The sequence below is a fragment of the Tursiops truncatus genome, chromosome 10, assembly GCF_011762595.2.
Source record: "Tursiops truncatus isolate mTurTru1 chromosome 10, mTurTru1.mat.Y, whole genome shotgun sequence".
Lineage (NCBI taxonomy): Eukaryota > Metazoa > Chordata > Mammalia > Artiodactyla > Delphinidae > Tursiops > Tursiops truncatus.
This window is the reverse complement of record NC_047043.1, coordinates 35,278,485-35,298,514: the sequence shown is the minus strand read 5'-3', so window position 1 is coordinate 35,298,514 and position 20,030 is coordinate 35,278,485. Positions and strand designations below refer to the sequence as shown.

General features: G+C 40.9%; 1 protein-coding gene and 1 long non-coding RNA gene across 6 annotated transcripts in view; one reads left to right on the top strand and one right to left on the bottom strand.

The window, feature by feature from the left end:
• BTBD9 (BTB domain containing 9) overlaps positions 1–2,822 on the bottom strand; it is a 415,523-nt gene extending 412,701 nt beyond the window's left edge. For 2 of the 5 annotated variants that reach the window (XR_012334472.1, XM_073810770.1), the window contains exon 1: positions 2,668–2,803. The gene's annotated coding sequence lies outside the window, so the exon portion shown is untranslated. Of the gene's footprint in view, positions 1–2,294; positions 2,480–2,667 lie in introns of those variants that run through there. The other 3 variants (XM_073810771.1, XM_033864315.2, XM_073810774.1) reach the window with 3 other exon arrangements.
• A 204-nt stretch (positions 2,823–3,026) lies between these two features.
• Positions 3,027–19,937, top strand: LOC141279737 (uncharacterized). The gene is made up of 3 exons (XR_012334474.1): positions 3,027–3,632; positions 5,077–5,232; positions 15,263–19,937. It is a non-coding gene; the product is annotated as an uncharacterized lncRNA (long non-coding RNA).
• Positions 19,938–20,030: the final 93 nt, after the last annotated feature.

Below are 20,030 nucleotides of genomic sequence, written 5' to 3'. Positions count from 1 at the left end.
CCAAAGTGATCTATTCCTTCAGCATTTTATTCATTCCAAAAGTGGTGAACTCTTATCACAGCACATCACGGTTAGTGTTTGTCCCCCCTGATGAACACCTGGTATCTCAGCTACACTGTGTTTTATTCTTTGTCTTGCTGGCACCCAACACAGTGCCTAGCCATAGCCAGAACCCAATAAATATTTGCTGAGTTGTTAACTAACATTTGCTGTTGCAACATTACACAGGTTAGCAATTCAAGTTCAGGTTTATGCAACACTCAAAAGAAAGCTCACATAACAACAAAAGATAAAGACTAACGGTTCAATATTTAAGAGCAGCATCTTTAATTTTCTCAAATCTTTTTGTCAACATTTTTGAGTATCCTTTTTCAAATAGACTCCTTTCCCAGCTAACATTATTTTTATTTTTTACAGGATCAGCAGTAATTACAAACCTCAGACCACTATAAGAGATAATCCCAAGCAAAACTGTGTCACTGAGAGTAGCTCGATAATTGCTTTGGGTACATCATTTCAGTAAATTTCCAATGGAACGGCCCAAGCACATAGGTAGATTTTAGAAATGAGGACATGCGCTGCTGACTAAATACATAAGATACATGCACATTAGTGAGGCATTAATTCAAATTAGTACTGAAATCAGAGGTATACAACAACCTGATTTTGGTTCAACGATAATATCCTTTCATTTTAAGTAAGGATAACACTTATGATTGTTTAAGACTCTACTCTGAGTAACACAACTCCCATCCCTCCAGGAAAGTAGGCTCCATCTTGCTATCAGTGGGATGCTGATGAGCCTGCCTTAGTCTTAACACTTTCCCTCCCCAACCTACTAAACCTTATCTCTCCAATTTTCCCCTCTCATGGTACATGTAAGTTGCCGCAATATATCCCCCAATGACCAAATTCACACTATTTTCTCAACATATGACTTATCTCTTCTCTAACAGAAATTTTACACTTCTTTCAAAGATGAGACGAAATCTTACCTCTTCTGAAGAGTTCACTAATTCAGCCCACAAGTCTTATCTTTTCTAAATTTCTACTGCACTTAAAGTATAGGACTTCACATAGCACCTGTTTACATACTATTTGGTTTCATAATTATTTTATATAATATGCTTTATCTTCCTAGCTAGACTGTTTGCCCTTAAAAGGGCAGGTCTTTTATGTCATTTGTAATCCCACAGTCCTCCTCTCATATGCAGCATAATACTAGGAAGAGGGGGCACATGTATTAACTACTTGAAGGACTGAGCTAACTGCGTGTTATGACTTATCCACGGTGTCACATATAATAAATATCTATTCCGTGCCTACTCTGTGGCAGGCACTTTTGTAGGTACTGGAGATATGGCCCTGAAGAAAACAAACGTGATTCCTGTCCTAAAAGCTATTATAGTCCAGAACGCAAAAGATACTGAATTCCGAGTACCCTAAGTGCTACAGAGCAAGGTTATCACTGGTTCCAAGACGTAAGAACCTCAAACAACATACTTTACAGATCCTCAGTTATGAAACTGAATCACAGAATTTTAGATCCGAATGAGAAGTTACAAGTTATTTTCTTCAATTTTCTTGCACAAATCATGATTAAATTTCGGTATAGCCTGTCTTTCTACCGCACTGCCTTCATCAACGGTCAGAAAAGACTGACTTCCTTCCTACCTCTAATAGTCCTTTCTCCCGAGCACGGTCACTACTGCAGCCACACATCTACCCACTAGAGAGCCCAGCGCACTGAGAAGAAAGCACTGGGCTGATGATCAGCTGCACCCAATCAGGCTTGTCTGACCATCGACATTTTTCCAGCTCACACGCTGAACAAAATCTGTATTTTCTGCTTAGTAAATAACAAGCCCGCGCTACTTTTAAGAAAAAGAAAAACCGGTGCCTCCACACTTCCTCGGCCCTAATAACGACAGAAGCACAACATGGCTTAGGGAAACAAAACAGCTGATGTGAGTCTATGAGGAAGAACTGAGGATGGCTAGCCGCCCCTTGGCCGCAAAACCTGTAGCAACAATGTGATAAAATGCTTAGGGCCGACAAAGTTTGGGGCGTGCATTAAGCACGTGCGCACACACACGAAGTTGGAAACACTAGGCAACAGGTGGGCCGCCCCCTCTGTACACTGACAGATCGCCTTCTCCAGGTCGTGGGTGTGTCTGACGCCGCACGCAGGCACTGATTCACAACTCCCTCCATAACAACCAACCCCGCCTCAGAGCCCAGCCAAGGCAGGGGAGTTGAGGGCCCCAGCAGTGCCAAACTTTCCGGACCCCAACCTCGGCGTCCCTGGTTCCGCCTCGTCTCGGTCTCGCGCCAGCTCGTGTCAGGCAGGATGCGAGGCTGCTCTAGGAACCGGGCTTCTCGGGATTCCGACTCCTCGGCCCGGGAGCCTGGCAGAGCCACCCCGAGGTCCCCAAACACCTCCTGCCTACAACACATTCCAGGACTAGAGTCTTCGCCGGCCAGCTGCTGCCGCTTCCCACAGCGACCTAGCCCAGGAACTGACCCTCGTCAGCCCCCGTCCCCGCTCCTTCCCCGCCCCGGGAAAAAGCAGATGAGGAGCGTGAAGGGGCGCGCGTCCCCGCTCCCCGGGCCCGCGCAGCAGGTGCGGCCAGGCCCCACCTCCCTGGCGAGGCCGCGGCTACTCACCCCCACGATGTTCCTCTGCGACCTCACCGCCCGCACAGACGCCTCTTCCGCCCGCTCCGCACCCGCCTCGTAGCGACCGCCCCCTCGGCCCCTGCCGTCGCCGCCGTCCCCGCCGCCGCCGCCGCCGCCGCGGCGCGCGTCCGCTCTCACGCACACCGCCGTGGCCGCGCACGCGCCTCTGCGCGCTGGCGTCACGTAGCAACCGATCAGTGGCGGGCAAGCGGGAACCGCGGATTTAGGGCCGGGAGGTCGGGTCCCGCGGGTTTTGCTGCTTTCCCCCACCCGCCCGATCCGCTGCCCTCCTGAGCAGGGGGCCCCAGGGTGTAGCTGCCCTGCCGGCACCTAGCTCCGGGTAAGTTACGTCACTCTACGTCACTGTATGGCCTCACCGATCGCGTCACTGCAAATGGGAAGCTCCCCGCCGTGATCGCCCGGGCGCCTGTGGTGGAGGCAGCAGTGGCCTAGTCCAGACTCGCGCGGACCCCATCGGCTACTTCTGCGAAGTGCAGGAAGGTTCTCCAGGGACTGGGACCAGAAGGGGCTGAGCGCGCGGTTAATGTGTAAGGCTGCTGAATGACACTCGTTAACTCAGCAGCAGCGTGTGATGGACCGGGCCTTGAATTCCTCTGTTTCCTCATTTTATAAATGAGGATAACAATACCCATCTTTACTACGTTGAAGAATTGTACCGCTAAAAGGAAATAATGTATGCAAAGGTGCTTTTTAAAGTATAAAGCTCACTAGACTTTAAAATATCTTTATTATAAGAGAAGGCAGTCGAGCAAGAGCAGTTAAGAGCATGGACTTTGGAGTCAGGGAAACCTAGGTTCAAGTCTGATCCTGGATGTTGGACAGTCAATTCTGCTTGAGGCTTGGGTGAACTGGAGGTCCACTGGGGTGTGGAGATTTGGAGAGAGTGACTGGAAAGGACGTAATTCCAGCCAAAGGAAGCTTCATGAGTAAAGGTATGGAAGTGAAAATAGGAAGAACAAAACTTGAGGCAGAGAGATCAGTTATGAGGCCATTGCTGTACCCCAGGAAGAGATCAGAGCCTTAACCAAAGCTTTGGCAGTGGGAGTGTAGAGGAAGGGATAGATGTGAGTGCTGTTAAGGTGGTAGAATTGACAGCGCTGAGTGAGGGATAAATGAGTAAGCCAAGTTTCCAGCACGGGTGCTGGGGTAGGTGGTGGAAACATTTAACAAAATGTGAATGAAAATGAGTCTGGGTTATCCACAAGTTTCTGATCCAGCGTATTAGATAGTGCTGGTGACAGTCCCAGGAGGATGATTGGATTTCTAGAAAATGATGGTGTGTTCAAAAATGGATATGTTTGTTGGGGAAACACTTATTCTCCACTCATGATGTTTCCTCCCACACAGAGTAACATCTGTTAATAAAATACATAATATATATAGTATGATATTGGCCTCTCACTGCACCTGCCCCAGCTCACTCCTCCCTAGAGCAGTGACTTCCTAATTGGTGAATTTAAAAGGAGAAACGGGACAGCTGTAGCCCATCCCATCACTTTCCTCTTAAAGGAAAGCTTCTGTCAGGGAACTATCTTTGTGTTCTTTTCTGATTCACCAGGAGCAGGGCCTATGGGTGGGATTGAGGGTGCCTGGTCCAGGGCTACAAAGTTATAAGCCTATTTAATACCAGAGTTTCGCATTAGGAAGCTCTCTGTCCACAGGTAATATCCAATACTAATTTTGTCAATTGTAGTATACAGAATTATGGCTCCTGAAAGATTTTCATGTCCTAATCTCCAAAACCTGTGAATGTTACCTTACAGGGCACGAGGGACTTTGCAGGTGTGTTAAATTAAGGATCTTGAGGTGGGGAGATTGTCTTGGATTATCTAGCTGGACTGGAGGCAGGAGGGTCAGAGAATGAGATATGATGATGGAAGCAGAGGTCAGAGAGAAAGATTTTAAGAATCTGTGCTGCTGGCTTTGAAGATGGAGCCAAGGAATGCAGGCAGCTTTTAGAAGCTGGAAAAGGCAAGGAAGCAGATTCTCCCCTAGAGCCCCAAGAGAGAACGCAGCCCTGCCAATGCCTTGATTTTAGAATGTCTGACCTCCAGAACTGTAAGCTAATAAATCTGTGTTGTTTTAAGCCACTAATTTTGTGGTAATTTGTTACAACAGCAATCAAAATGAATACATTCAGTAACAAAGATGATAGTTGGTCCCCTGCTGCATTCTCTTTTATCTAGAAAAAAGGGTGCAATTTATTAGGCTCCCTCAAAGACTACTGCAAGGTGACTGTGACTTGAAGAGAACCTTCACATCCAGAGGGAAATATCCAATAAACAGTCGAATTACACAAGTCTGCGCATGAGGAGAGAAGTTGAGTTAAACTAGATTTAGAGGACATTAACTTATATCAATAATTGGTAATTTAAGTCCTAGTCATGGATGAGATCAATCAGAAAATATAGAAGAAACGATAAAGAGGACCAAAGATAGATCCCCGGGAAGCACTCAGTTTAAAAGGCAGTGGCAGATGAACGGAAGCCCACAAGGTGTGAGGAACAATGGCCAGAGAGATAAAAGAACTAGGTGAGTGTAATGCCTCTGAAACCAAGGTGGGAAAGAATTGCAATATGGTCTCAGCAGAGTTAGAGACCACAAATAGGGCAAGTATATCAAGGGCTGAAAAGCACTGACTGGATTTAGCAACACAAAAGTGATTGATGACCAACAATAGCAGCTTTAGTGAGGTAGTAGAGATAAACACCAAATTACCTGGGTCAGAAAGGCAGGTCAGTATACTGGATTGCCATCTGGACTAATTGATGGCAGTTTGAGATTCTACTCTTAGTTCTGGCCATTAACTAGCTAAGTAACCTTTGGCAAATCACTTAACTATTCCATGCTTTGGTTTCTTATCTAACAAAGAAGAAGATCAGACTGACTGATTTCACATAAATTCCTAGAGAGTCCCCTTAACTTTATTTTTTTTTTAACATCTTTATTGAAGTATAATTGCTTTACAATGGTGTGTTAGTTTTTTCGGTATAACAAAGTGAATCAGCTATACATATACATATATCCCCATATCTCCTTCCTCTTGCACCTCCCTCCCATCCTCCCTATCCCACCCCTCTAGGTGGACACAAACCACCGAGCTGATCTCCCTGTGTATGCGGCTGCTTCCCACTAGCTGTCTATTTTACATTTGGCAGTGTATATATGTCCATGCCACTCTCTCACTTCATCCCAGCTTACCCTTCCCCCTCCCCATGTCCTCAAGTCCATTCTCCACATCTGCGTCTTTATTCCTGTCCTGCCCCTACATTTATCAGAACCTTTTTTTTTTCAAATTCCATATATATGTGTTAGCATACAGTATTTGTTTTTCTCTTTCTGACTTACTTCACGCTGTATGACAGACTCTAGGTCCATCCACCTCACTACAAATAACTCGATTTCATTTCTTCTTATGGCTGAGTAATATTCCATTGTATATATGTGCCACATCTTCTTTACCCATTCATCTGTCGATGGACACTTAGGTTGCTTCCACGTCCTGGCTATTGTAAATAGAGCTGCAATGAAAATTGAGGTACATGACTTTTTGAACTATGGTTTTCTCAGGGTATATGCCCAGTAGTGGGATTGCTGGGTCTTATGTTAGTTCTATTTTTAGTTTTTTAAGGAACCTCCATACTGTTCTCCATAGTGGCTGTATCAATTTACATTCCCACCAACAGTGCAAGAGTGTTCCCTTTTCTCCACACCCTCTCCAGCATTTATTGTTTGTAGATTTTTTGATGATGGCTATTCTGACTAGTGTGAGATGATGCCTCATTGTAGTTTTGATTTGCATTTTTCTAATGATTAATGATGTTGAGCATTCTTTCATGTGTTTGTTGGCAGTCTGTATGTCTTCTTTGAAGAAATGTGTGTTTAGGTCTTCTGCCCATTTTTGGATTGGGTTGTTTTATTGATATTGAGCTGCATGAGCTGCTTGTAAATTTTGGAGATTAATCCTTTGTCAATTGCTTCATTTGCAAATATTTTCTCCCATTCTGAGGGTTGTCTTTTCATCTTGTTTATGGTTTCCTTTGCTGTGCAAAAGCTTTTAAGTTTCATTAGGTCCCATTTGTTAATTTTTCTTTTTATTTCCATTTCTCTAGAAGGTGGGTCAAAAAGGATCTTGCTGTGATTCATGTCACAGAGTGTTCTGCCTGTGTTTTCCTCTAAGGGTTTTATAGTGTCTGGTCTTACATTTAGGTCTTTAATCCATTTTGAGTTTATTTTTGTGTATGGTGTTAAGGAGTGTTCTAATTTAATTATTTTACATGTAGCTGTCCAGTTTTCCCAGCACCACTTACTGAAGAGGCTGTCTTTTTTTTAATGCCTTTTATTCATTTTATTTTGTTAATTAAATTAAATTAATTTTTATTGGAGTATAGTTGATTTACAATGTTGTGTTACTTTCTGCTGTACAGCAAAGTGAATCAGTTATATCCACTGTTTTTTAGATTCTATTCCTATACAGGTCATTACAGAGAGTACTGAGTGGAGTTACCTGTGCTATACAATAGGTTCTTTTTTTTTTTTTTTCCACACACACACTGTATTTTATTTTTACAAGAGATAACTAAACTGACACCAAGCATTGTAAATAGATGACCACAACAAAAGCAACAATGATTGCAATTACCAAACTGGAAACACACTCATACTATGTCATAATATTGACTTTCAGTCCAGTAATCCTCCACTGTAACAGCTCCTTTACTTTGCAGTGAAAATTGATTTCTATATTTTTTTGAAGAGGTTGTCTTTTCTCCATTGTATAGTCTTGCCTTCTTTATCAAAAATAAGGTGACCATATGTGCATGGGTTTATCTCTGGGCTTTCTATCCTGTTCCATTGATCTATATTTCCCTTTTTGTGCCAGTACCATACTGTCTTGATTACTGTAGCTTTGTAGTATAGTCTGAAGTCCGGAAGCGTGACTCTTCCAGCTCCGTTTTTCTTTCTCAAGATTGCTTTGGCTCTTCGGGGTCTTTTGCGTTTCCATAAAAAATTTGAAATTTTTTGTTCCAGTTCTGTGAAAATTGCCATTGATAGTTTGATAGGGATTGCATTGAATCTGTAGATTGCTTTGGGTAGTATAGTCATTTTCACACTGTTGATTCTTCCGTTCCAAGAGCATGGTATATCTCTCCATCTGTTTGTGCCATCTTTAATTTCTTTCATCAGTGTCTTATAGCTTTCTGCATACAGGCCTTTTATCTCCTTAGGTAGGTTTATTCCTAGGTATTTTATTCCTTTTGTTGCAATGGTAAGTGAGAGTGTTTCCTTAATTTCTTTTTCTCATTTTTCATCATTAATGTATAGGAATGCAAGAGATTTCTGGTGCATTAATTTTGTATCCTGCTACTTTACCAAATTCATTGATTACCTCTAGTAGTTTTCTGGTAGCATCTTTAGGATACTCTATGTAGAGCATCATGTCATCTGCAAACAGTGACAGCTTTACTTCTTCTTTTCTGATTTGGATTCCTTTTATTTCTTTTTCTTCTCTGATTGCTGTGGCTTAAACTTCCAAAACTATGCTGAACAATAGTGGTGACAGTGGACAACCTTGTCTTGTTCCTGATCTCAGCGGAAATGGTTTCAGTTTTTCACCGTTGAGAATGATGCTGGCTGTGGGTTTGTCATATATGGCCTTTATTATGTTGAGGTAAGTTCCCTCTATGCCTACTTTCTGCAGGGTTTTTATCATAAATGGGTGTTGAATTTTGTCCAACTTTTTCTGCATCTACTGAGATAATCATATGGTTTTTCTCCTTCAATTTATTAATATGTTTTATCACATTCATTGATTTGTGTATATTGAAGAATCCTTGCATCCCTGGGATAAACCCCACTTGATCATGGTGTATGATCCTTTTAATGTGCTGTTGGATTCTGTTTGCTAGTATTTTGTTGAGGATGTTTGCATCTATGTTCATCAGTGATATTGGCCTGTAGTTTTCTTTCTTTGTGACAACTTTGTCTGGTTTTGGTATCAGGGTGATGGTGGCCTCGTAGAATGAGTTTGGGAGTGTTTCTCCCTCTACTATATTTTGGAAGAGTTTGAGAAGGATAGGTGTTAGCTCTTCTCTAAATGTTTGATAGAATTCACCTGTGAAGCCATCTGGTCCTGGGCTTTTTTTTGTTGGAAGATTTTTAATCGCAGTTTCAATTTCAGTGCTTGTGATTGGTCTGTTTATATTTTCTATTTCTTCCTGGTTCAGTCTCAGAAGGTTGTGCTTTTCTAAGAATTTGTCCATTTCTTCCAGGTTGTCCATTTTATTGGCATATACTTGCTTGTAGTAATGTCTCATGATCCTTTGTATTTCTGCAATGTCAGCTGTTACTTCTCCTTTTTCATTTCTATTGATTTGGGTCTTCTCTCTGTTTTAATTGATGAGTCTGGCTAATGGTTTATCAATTTTGTTTATCTTCTCAAAGACCCAGCTTTTAGTTTTATTGATCTTTGCTATTGTTTCCTTCATTTCTTTTTCATTTATTTCTGATCTGATCTTTATGATTTCTTTCCTTCTGCTAACTTTGGGGGTTTTTTGTTCTTCTTTCTCTAATTTCTTTAGGTGTAAGATTAGGTTGTTTATTTGAGGTGTTTTTTTTTTCTTGAGGTAGGATTGTATTGCTATAAACTTCCCTCTTAGAACTGCTTTTGCTGCATCCCATAGGTTTTGCGTTGTCGGGTTTTCATTGTCATTTGTTTCTAGGTATTTTTAATTTACCCTTTGATTTCTTCAGTGATCTCTTGGTTATTTAGTAGTGTATTGTTTAGCCTCCATGTGTTTCTATTTTTTACAGATTTTTTTCCTGTAATGGATATCTAGTCTCATAGCATTGTGGTCAGAAAAGATACTTGATACATTTCAGTTTTCTTAAATTTACCAACACTTGATTTGTGACTGAAGAATGTTCCATGAGCACTTGAGAAGAAAGTGTATTCTGTTGGTTTTGGATGGAATGTCTTATAAATATCAATTAAGTCCATCTTGTTTAATGTATAATTTTAAGCTTGTGTTTCCTTATTTATTTTCATTTTGGATGATCTGTCCATTGGTGAAAGTGGGGTGTTATAGTGCCCTACTATGCTTGTGTTACTGTCAATTTCCCCTTTTATGGCGTTAGCATTTGCCTTATGTATTGAGGTGCTCCTATGTTGGGTGCATAAATATTTACAATTGTTATATCTTCTTCTTGGATTGATCCCTTGATCATTATATAGTGTCCTTCTTTGTGTCTTGTAATAGTCTTTATTTTAAAGTCTATTTTGTCTGATATGAGAATTGCTACTCCAGCTTTCTTTTGATTCCCATTTGCATGGAATATCTTTTTCCATTCCCTCACTTTCAGTCTCTATGTGTCCCTAAGTCTGAGGTGGGTCTCTTGTAGACAGCATATATACGGGTCTTGTTTTTGTATCCATTCAGCCTGTCTGTGTCTTCTGTTGGGAGCATTTAAACCATTTACATTAAGGTAATTATCGATATGTATGTTCCTATTACCATTTTCTTAATTGTTTTGGGTTTGTTATTGTAGGTCTTTTCCTTCTCTTGTGTTTCCTCCCTAGAGAAGTTCCTTTAGCATTTTTTGTAAAGGTGGTTTGGTGGTGCTGAATTCTCTCAGCTTTTGCTTGTCTGTAAAGGTTTTAATTTCTCTGTTGAATGTGAATGAGATCCTTGCTAGATAGAGTAATCTTGGCTGTAGGTTTTTCCCTTTGATCACTTTAAATATGTCCTGCCACTCCCTTCTAGCTTGCAGAGTTTCTGTTGAAAGATCAGCTGTTAACCTTATGGGCATTCCCTTGTGTGTTATTTTTTGTTTTTCCCTTGCTGCTTGTAGTATTTTTTCTTTGTATTTCATTTTTGATAGTTTGACTAATTTGTGTCTTGGCATGTTTCTCCTTGGAATTATCCTGTATGGGACTCTCTGCACTTTCTGGACTTGATTGACTATTTCCTTTCCCATATTAGGGAAGTTTTCAACTATAATCTCTTCAAATATTTTCTCAGTCCCTTTCTTTTTCTCTTCCTCTTCTGGGACCCCTATAATTCGAATGTTGGTGTGTTTAATGTTGTCCCAGAGGTCTCTGAGACTGTCCTCAATTCTTTTCATTCTTTTTTCTTTATTCTGGTCTGTGGTAATTATTTCCACTATTTTATCTTCCAGGTCATTTATCTGTTCTTCTGCCTCAGTTATTCTGCTACTGATTCCTTCTAGAGAATTTTTAATTTCATTTATTGTGTTGTTCATCATTGTTTGTTTGTTCTTTAGTTCTTCTAGGTCCTTGTTAAACATATCTTGTATTTTCTCCATTCTACTTCCAAGATTTTGGATCATCTTTACTATCATTACACTGACTTCTTTTTCAGGTAGACTGCCTATTGCCTCTTCATTTGTTTGGTCTGGTGGGTTTTTACCTTGCTCCTTCATCTGCTGTGTGTTTCTATGTCTTCTCATTTTGCTTAACTTACTGTGTTTGGGGTCTCCTTTTTGCAGGCTGCAGGTTCATAGTTCCCATTGTTTTTGGTGTCTGTCCCCAGTGGCTAAGGTTGGTTTAGTGGGTTGTGTAGCCTTCCTGGTGGAGCAGACTGGTGCCTGTGTTCTGGTGGATGAGGCTGGATCTTGTCTTTCTGGTGGCCAGAACCATGTCCGGTGGTGTGTTTTGGGGTGTCTGTGACCTTATTATGATTTTAGACAGCCTCTCTGCTAATGGGTGGGGTTGTGTTCCCTTCTTGATAGTTGTTTGGCATAGGGTGTCCAGCACTGTAGCTTGCTGGTCATTGAGTGGTGCTGGGTCTTAGTGTTGAGATGGAGATCTCTTGGAGAGCTTTCACTGTTTGATATTACATGGAGCCAGGAGGTCTCTGGTGGACCAGTGTCCAGAAGTTGGCTCTCCCACTTCAGAGGCACAGGCCTGACACCCAGCCATAGCATGAAGACCCTGTCAGCCACATGGCTCAGAAGAAAAGGGAGAAAAAAATAAAGAAAGAAATAAAATAATAAAATAAAATAAAGTTATTAAAATAAAAACAAAAAAATATTAAAAATTAAAAGAAATTAAAAGGTAATAAAAAATGGAAAAAAGAAAGAAAGAAAAGAGCAACCAAACCAGAAAACAAATCCACCATGATAACAAGTGCTAAAAACTATACTAAAACAAACAAACAATAAAAAATGGACAGATAGAACCCTAGGACAAATGGTAAAAGCAAAGCTATACAGACAAAATCACACAAAGAAGCATACACATACTCACAAAAAGGGAAAAAGGAAAAATATATATATCTCTCTATATATATAAAAAAAGGAAGAGAGCAATCAAATCAATAAACAAATCTACCAATGATAATAAACTCTAATTACTAAACTAAGACAAATATAAAACCAGAAACAAATTAGATGCAGAAAGCAAACCCCAAGTCTACAGTTGCTCCTAAAGTCCACTGCCTCAGTTTTGGGATGATTCGTTGTCTGTTCAGATATTCCAGAGATGCAGGGTACATCACGTTCATTGTGGAGATTTAATCCGCTGCTCCTGAGGCTGCTGGAAGAGATTTCCCTTTCTCTTCTTTGTTCGCACAGCTCCCAGGGTTCAGCTTTGGATTTGGCCCCACCGCTGCGTGTAGGTCGCCTGAAGTCTTCTGTTCTTCGCTCAGACAGGACGGGATTAAAGTAGCAGCTGATTAGGGGGCTCTGGCTCACTCAGGCCTGGGCGAGGGAGGGGTATGGAATGCGGAGTGAGCCTGCCAGGGCAGAGGCCGGCGTGACGTTGCAGCAGCCTGAGGCACGCCATATGTTCTCCCGGGGAGGTTGTCCCTGGATCATGGGACCCTGGCAGTCGTGAGCGACACAGGCTCCCGGGATAGGAGGTGTGGATAGTGACCTGTGCTTGCACACAGGCTTCTTGGTGGCTGCAGCAGCAGCCTTAGCATTTCATGCTTGTCTGTGGTGTCCACGCTGATAGCCACGACTCGCGCCTGTCTCTGGAGCTCGTTTAGGTGGTGCTCTGAATCCCCTCTCCTCGTGCATCCCAAAACAATGGTCTCTTGACTCTTAGGCAGGTCCAGACTTTTTCCCGGACACCCTCCCGGCTAGCTGTGGTGCACTAGCCCCCTTCAGGCTGTGTTCATGCAGCCAACCCGAGTCTTCTCCCTGGGGTCTGACCTCCGAAGCCGAGCCTCAGCTCCCAGCCCCCACTCGCCCTGGCAGGTGAGCAGACAAGCCTCTCAGGCTGGTGAGTGCTGGTCGGCACCGATCCTCTGTGCGGGAATCTCTCCACTTTGCCCTCTACACCCCTGTTGCTGTGCTCTCCTCCGTGGCTCCGAAGCTTCCCCACTGCCACACCCTGTCTCTGCCAGTGAAGGGGCTTCCTAGTGTGTGGAAACTTTTCCTCCTTCACAGCTCCCTCCCACTGGTGCAGGTCCCGTCCCTATTCTTTTGTCTTTGTTTTTTCTTTTTTCTTTTGCCCTACCCAGGTATGTGGGGAGTTTCTTGCCTTTTGGGAAGTCTGAGGTCTTCTGCCGGCATTCAGTAGGTTCTGTAGGAGTTGTTCCACATGTAGATGTATTTCTGATATATTTGTGGAGAGGAAGGTAATCTCCATGTCTTACTCCTCCGCCATCCTGAAGGTCTCTCTCCCCCTTAACTTTATATTAGGCTCATTTGCTTATGACAGCACACTTCAAATCCTACTCATTTCACCAAACAGTGAGAATCAGTATATTATGTTCCAGCTTATGTCCAGATACTATGGATGTGGTTATGATACAGTTAGTTGAGAAACTCACAGTTTTGGAAGGGAGATAAACATATAAGTATGTAACTAATCGCCATAGCTCTTTTTTAAACAAAGCAAGGTATAAATCGAATGAACCGTGACTGTAACACAGTATTCTACATACTATAATAGAATTCTATATGAAGTGACATGAGGGATATATAAAGTAATGCAGATGAGGCAGTAGTCATTTTTGCCAAATGGAAATCAAGGTGTTATATTTACCTACTCTCTCAGGTGGACACAATGTGCCTCAAAAATGATGTAACCATAAGGCATTTCTGTGGTGATTAAAAAAAACAGGAGAGTTGTGCTAATCCACCACTGATCGTTTAACATTACTTCTAGGTAGCTTTGTTGTGATATGAATTAATATTTTTGTACAGCTACTTGTGAACTTAAGTACACCCTTTAATTGGAAAAATGGACACATGTAAAATTTGAATGCAAGGGTAGTTTATTTACTTTTCCACCAGATCCAAGTGGAAACATTTGTTTTACATGCCATGCTCTCTTCCATTTGCTCATCTAATCCTCATATATTATCTCATTTAATTTCACAAACATCAGTTTATTGTATCAGTATCTGATATTATATCTCTGTTTTAGCAGGTGGGGATACAAAGTTTAAGTAATTGGGCCAGGTTCACGCTAACAGCAGTTAAGTAGTAAACCAGGCATCCTCTCTTTAGGAAACCTTCCCTCCAGCCCTTATTTGGTCTAAGTGCCCATCCTGTACTATTACATCATGTGTACACCTTTATTTTAGCGTTTACTGAAATAATTATGATGCTTACTATGTGCCAGGTACTGTTTTAAGTATGTTCTGGGCATTAACTCATTTAAGCTTCATACCCCTTTGAGAGAGGTAATATCATTAATCACAGTACTTTATAATTCAGGAAACTAAGACCTAGAAAAGTTAAGTAATTTACTCAAGGTCACACAATTAATAGTCATGGAACCAGGATTCAAACCCAAGTAGTTAGGTTCTAGAATCCATGCTCTTAACCCCCAGGCTGCTGCCTTCCTTCATACAACGCATGCTCTGCTAACATTGAGAGATTCTAGATGAAATAGTTTACAGAACTCACCAGTGCAGTTATTGTGTATGATATCACTTTGTATTCTTTATGAAGTGAACACAAGAGAATTTTTCTCTCATGGGGGGAAGGGGGGGTGGGATGAATTGGGAGATTAGGACTGACATATATACACTATCATGTGTAAAATAGCTAGTGGAAACCTGCTGTATAGCACAGGGAGATCAGCTCAGTGCTCTGTGGTGACCTAGATGAGTGGGATGGGGGGGTGGGAGGGAGGTCCAAGAGGGAGGGAATATATGTATACATATAGCTGTATACATATAGCTGTACACTTCATTGTATAGCAGAAACTAACAAAACATTGTAAAGCAACTATACCCCAATTAAAAAATAAATTAAAATTTTTTTTAAAAATTTTTAATAAGAGAATTTTTCTCTCTCAGCCAAATGCCATGAAACACTTGGCTACTCTTTTTTTTTTTTTTTTTTTTTTTGCGGTATGCTGGTCTCTCACTGTTGTGGCCTCTCCCATTGCGGAGCACAGGTTCCAGACGCACAGGCTCAGTGGCCATGGCTCACGGGCCCAGCCACTCCGTGGCATGTGGGATCTTCCCGGACCGGGGCACGAACCCGTGTCCCCTGCATTGGCAGGCGGACGCTTAACCACTGCGCCACCAGGGAACCCCCTTGGCTACTCTTAAGTAACTGATATGTTTTCTCCTTTTAGGTGATGTGAATTACATAACTGACTGTTTTCTCCTTTCACTCTGACTGCCAAGAAGCTCTGAGAAATTTGCGGCTCAGCCTTAGTAACTGGAAGGGCCCTTGGCCTGCATATCTGTATTCTGTTGGTTTGAAATTTTTCAAAATAAAAACCTGAGGGAAAACAGTCTAAATTCTTCTTTATTTTCTAAATTATTGATATTGTACATTTATTTTATAATTAGAAAAAGTAAACTTTGCTTTTAAATGAAAGGTTGCAGCTTTGCATGATTTCTCAGGCTTTGAGTCTGTGGACAAGGACTAGTTTCGGGTTGAGCTCCATGAGTTCAATATAGGATCATATAAAACCAGGACTTCTGTGACCTTGAAAGTCCAGATCAATAGAATTGGTGTTCAGACAGATCAGAAAGTATTTCAAGTAGCATAAAACAGGCAAGTTGTGGCCCTCCTTATTTTTAAACTAAATAATTTGAAACCACTTTTGTATTATTTGAACATATGCTGTCTTGCTTTGGAGATAAGAAAGTCAATCTTCCTTAATGCTGATGATATTTTATTATAATTTAACGTACGGTTGATTTTGTGGTTTAGCATTTGTCAGAAGTGGGTGAAGATCACCTGTTCTAAAACTAAAATAATTATTTTGGTACATGTCCTGAAATTTAACTGGTTTAGATCCAGTAACTCAGTATCAGATTCATTTCTTTACTTAAGGGTATGTTTTGCAAGGAATTCTTCCAGGTAGATTTACTGAGCAGTCACTTTGCTAAAAGCCATACATCTCATGGGAGCTTTATTCAGATTTTTCTTAGCGAGAGTCAGCAACTGTTAATTTCTTCTTTGAAAATTTTTCCATCCAAATCTTCATCCTCCAACAGGACATTCAGTTGCCTAGAGGGTGGGCAAATGCCCCACACCCAGCCAGCAGATTGTTGCCAAGTGGTGTGCGAGCATCTGGGCTTGCCAGATTTGAAATCTATTCATCTCTTAACATTGGTAACTAATGTGAACTTTGTTTAAAAAAAAACATGACTTGTCTGTGAGTTTGCAGACCCTCTTCTCTATTGAATAGAACTTTACAAACTTGAATACTTCGTTCTTATTTTGAAGAATTGGTTTTCTTAAGGAAAAACCTGCACTGCCTGCAGCCTCCCTCTGTCCACCCCCATGAAGAGAGAAATGTTCCTATTTAGGTGAGAATCTCAATGGGATGACTCACTCTTCACAAAAGGCTGTCAACCACCCACCATCTGCTGATGAGATTACTGAGTTCTGAACAATATGTATCTGCTTTTAGTCAGCCAGGGCATTAGCTGGTCCATCAGAAAACTGCATCCCTGACCACATTGTCCTGAGTTCATACACACAGAAACATTTCTCACCCTCTACCAGGAGTGTTTTACTGACTTGTCTTTTGAATATTGTGGCTTCTACATACATTAAGGGACTCTAGAAGAGACAATTCCACAAAGCCCACTAGTGCATTTGCTGTAGAGCTATTGTGCACTTGGTCATTTTATGTTTCTTATGGAAAATCCCATGAGAGAATTTTCTTTCAGAGCCAAGTGTCAGGAAATGCTTGACTACCTTTGAGTAAGTGATGTGTCTTCCTTACAGACAAATAATGTAACCAGTTTATGTGTTTCCCTTTTCACTTTCATCGTTATGAAGCTCCAAGTCAAGTTTTAGCTCAGCTTTAGTGCTTACATAGCAACTGTGGCCTGTGAATCTGCGTTCTTATTCCCTGGTCCTGATCTATCTATCCTCTATCTATCATCTATCTATCTATGTATTTATTATTTTTTCACTATTGTACTTTTTAAACTTTTTATTTTATATTGGAGTACAGTTGATTAACAATATTTTTGCAGTTTCAGGTGTACAGCAAAGTGATTTAAGTTATATATATACACGTATCTATTCTTTTTCAAATTCTTTTCCCATTTAGGTTGTTACATAACATTGGGCAGAGTTCCCTGTGCCATACAGTAAGTAGGTCCTTGTTGCTGACCTTCTATTTAAATTTGGGTTTTCTCTTGCTCAGATTTATTTATAATTTTCTACATTATGTGTATTGTTGCACTAGCCACCTCAGGTTGATCATGGAAAAGCTAGGGAAATAAGTGATAATTATGCTAATGATGACTACCTTATAGTCCCTTACCCTTACTTCAGGCAAGAGTTAAAACTTATTGATCCTTCCATGCTGATAAGAATGTTTTGTTTACAAGTTCTCTAGGGTTTTACATCAACTAAACCAACAGAACAATGAATTATTTTCAAAGAAGTTTTAATATTATTGCAAATCTAAAGAATGTCACTTTTAACTTTGCTTTTGCTCTTCTGAGGAAAGTAGATAGGTAAAGTAACGGCTGGCAAGCGTAAGTGCGAAACGTCACGTCCCAAATTCTCCAAACACTATTCTCACAGCCTCTCTTAGTATATTCTTCCGGTAGGCCACAATATGAAGAAGTAGCTTTCCTGTATCTAATCTATGATTATTTTGTTTTAAACCCTTTTATACCTCATGAATTAGTGATCTGATTTGTATACACTGGTGATATTTGCACATATACACTTTAACTGAAGTTACATGGAAAGATCTTAAGCAAGATTCATTGTCTTAATGCACCTTTTATATTTGCTAAATCAAAGGTAGAAAGATAACTGAGTACCCCCATGGCTATTAGGTATTGCTCTTAGACACTATATGTCTATGATTTAATATTTTAATCCTGTATCTTGAGAATAGGACAATAAAGCTGCTTTGTAAGTGTAAAGATTTAAAATGTTTGTCCAGAAAACACTTTTTGTAATCCTGTTTTGGCATTTCTTCTTTTAATATACCAGGAACCTCAAAAATGGAAGTAGTGCAGGCCTATTTCCTATTTCAGTTATTATTTACTGGGCTACTCTGTGTCAGGCACAAAGGGGATACAGAGATTGAAGATACAGTTCTTGCTTTCAAGGACTAAGAGTCTAGAACTGTGCTGTCTAACATGGGAGCCTCTAGCCATGTGTGGCTCTTCAAATAAATTAAAAATTCAGTTCCTCAGTCATACTAGTCACACTTCAAGAGCTCAGTATCCACATGTGGCTAGTGTACTGGAGTATACATAGAGAGTACCTTTCTATCAATGCAGAAAGTTCTGTTGGATGATGCTGGTCTAGAAATCATGTGGGAATCACAAGGTAGAGCAAGGTGATTTCAGACTAAGAAAGATCATGTGTGAAGTGAGCCTAAGAATGACTTGGGGGCACGTTGAGTCCTGCCAGAGATTCTGATTTGAGCAATACTGTGGGAGTCTGTTTTTAACAAATACCCCCAGGTGATTGCGATGCAGAGGGTGTATCAACTACATTGAGCAAAAACAATGTAGGGTAAATGGGAATAACTCAATAGAGTGATTCTAAACTTTCTACCTAAATAGCATCTGGGTGCTTGAGCCAATTTAAATTTGATTTAGAGAGACAAGAGTCATGGGACTACATTTGTACCTTAAGAGTTATGGAGCATTTTATACCCATTATGTGTCTGAAGACTTATATTATTATAAGAGCCTTTAATTTGTCATGTATACTTTAAATACCTGAAAAAAGGTATGCGATAGTTTCAGTCAAGATAGGCTAGGCTATGCAACAGTAAAAAAAAATAACCCCAAAATATCAGTGGCTTTTTCCAGAAGGAAAAGAGAAAACTCTGGAAGCCTCACACTAACAAATTCTTCAGCTCAAAAGTGACAGACACCATTTCTACTCACAGTTCATGCCAGCATTAGTCACAGAACCAATCTTAAGGAAGGCTGGAAATGCATCCTACTATGTGACCAGAAGAGAGGAGAACCAGATATCAGTGTGTAGCACTAATGATTACCCCTGTGATGATCAGGGGTAACGTGGTGATCAAGCTGCAAGAGAGATGAGACCTCCAGAAACACACAGCAGGGTGGTGAATGGCAAAGACATAAAGGACTAGAATGAACTTTCAGAAAAATTCTTGGCTTGGAGAGAGAAGCCAAGATACAATGACCAAGAACAGAATGCTGAGTTAGTGTTTTCTGAATAAACATCCTTGATTACCTCTCTCTTCTAGAGAACCTTGATCCCGAACGGGATCTTATCTGATGCTTCCGGTTCTTTCTTGAGAAGCTAGTGTAGAGCATTATGATAGAGGCACAGGGACACATCTGTGTGCTAATATGACTACGCCAGAGAAGGACTAGGGAGCCAGCAGCCTTGGAGGAGTCCTGCGTCTTTCTGAACCTGGGGTGAAGAATGTTCAGTCCAGTGGCTGCCTGAAAGGCCCTTTCTATACCTCAATAAAGGCAGCTCTTGGAGAAGCCATTTATTCCACTGACACCAGGAGTTGCCTGTTCTGCAACTGCATCATTAGCTGTAGCTGAGATAATCAGTGGACATGCAGTGTGAGGGAGAAATAAACCTTTCTTGTAAGCCACTGAGATTTGGGGGATCATTTGTTACTGCAGTATAACCTCACCCACACTAACTGATACTATGCTTATTCTTTTAGTATCTATGCAGATGAAGCCACTGAGATTCATCAGGCAGGCAATGATGAATTAAAAATGGGAGATAAGGGAGAATATCTGTTCAAAAATACTATTGGGTGGGCCAAAGGTTCGGTTTTTTCCATAAGATAGCTCTAGTAGCACTTAGTTGTCTTTAACTTCATTCAAAACAATTTTGTTTGTATGTGACAGCTGTCATATCAGCATGCATTTAAAAAAAGACATCAAAATTGGTGAATTTTG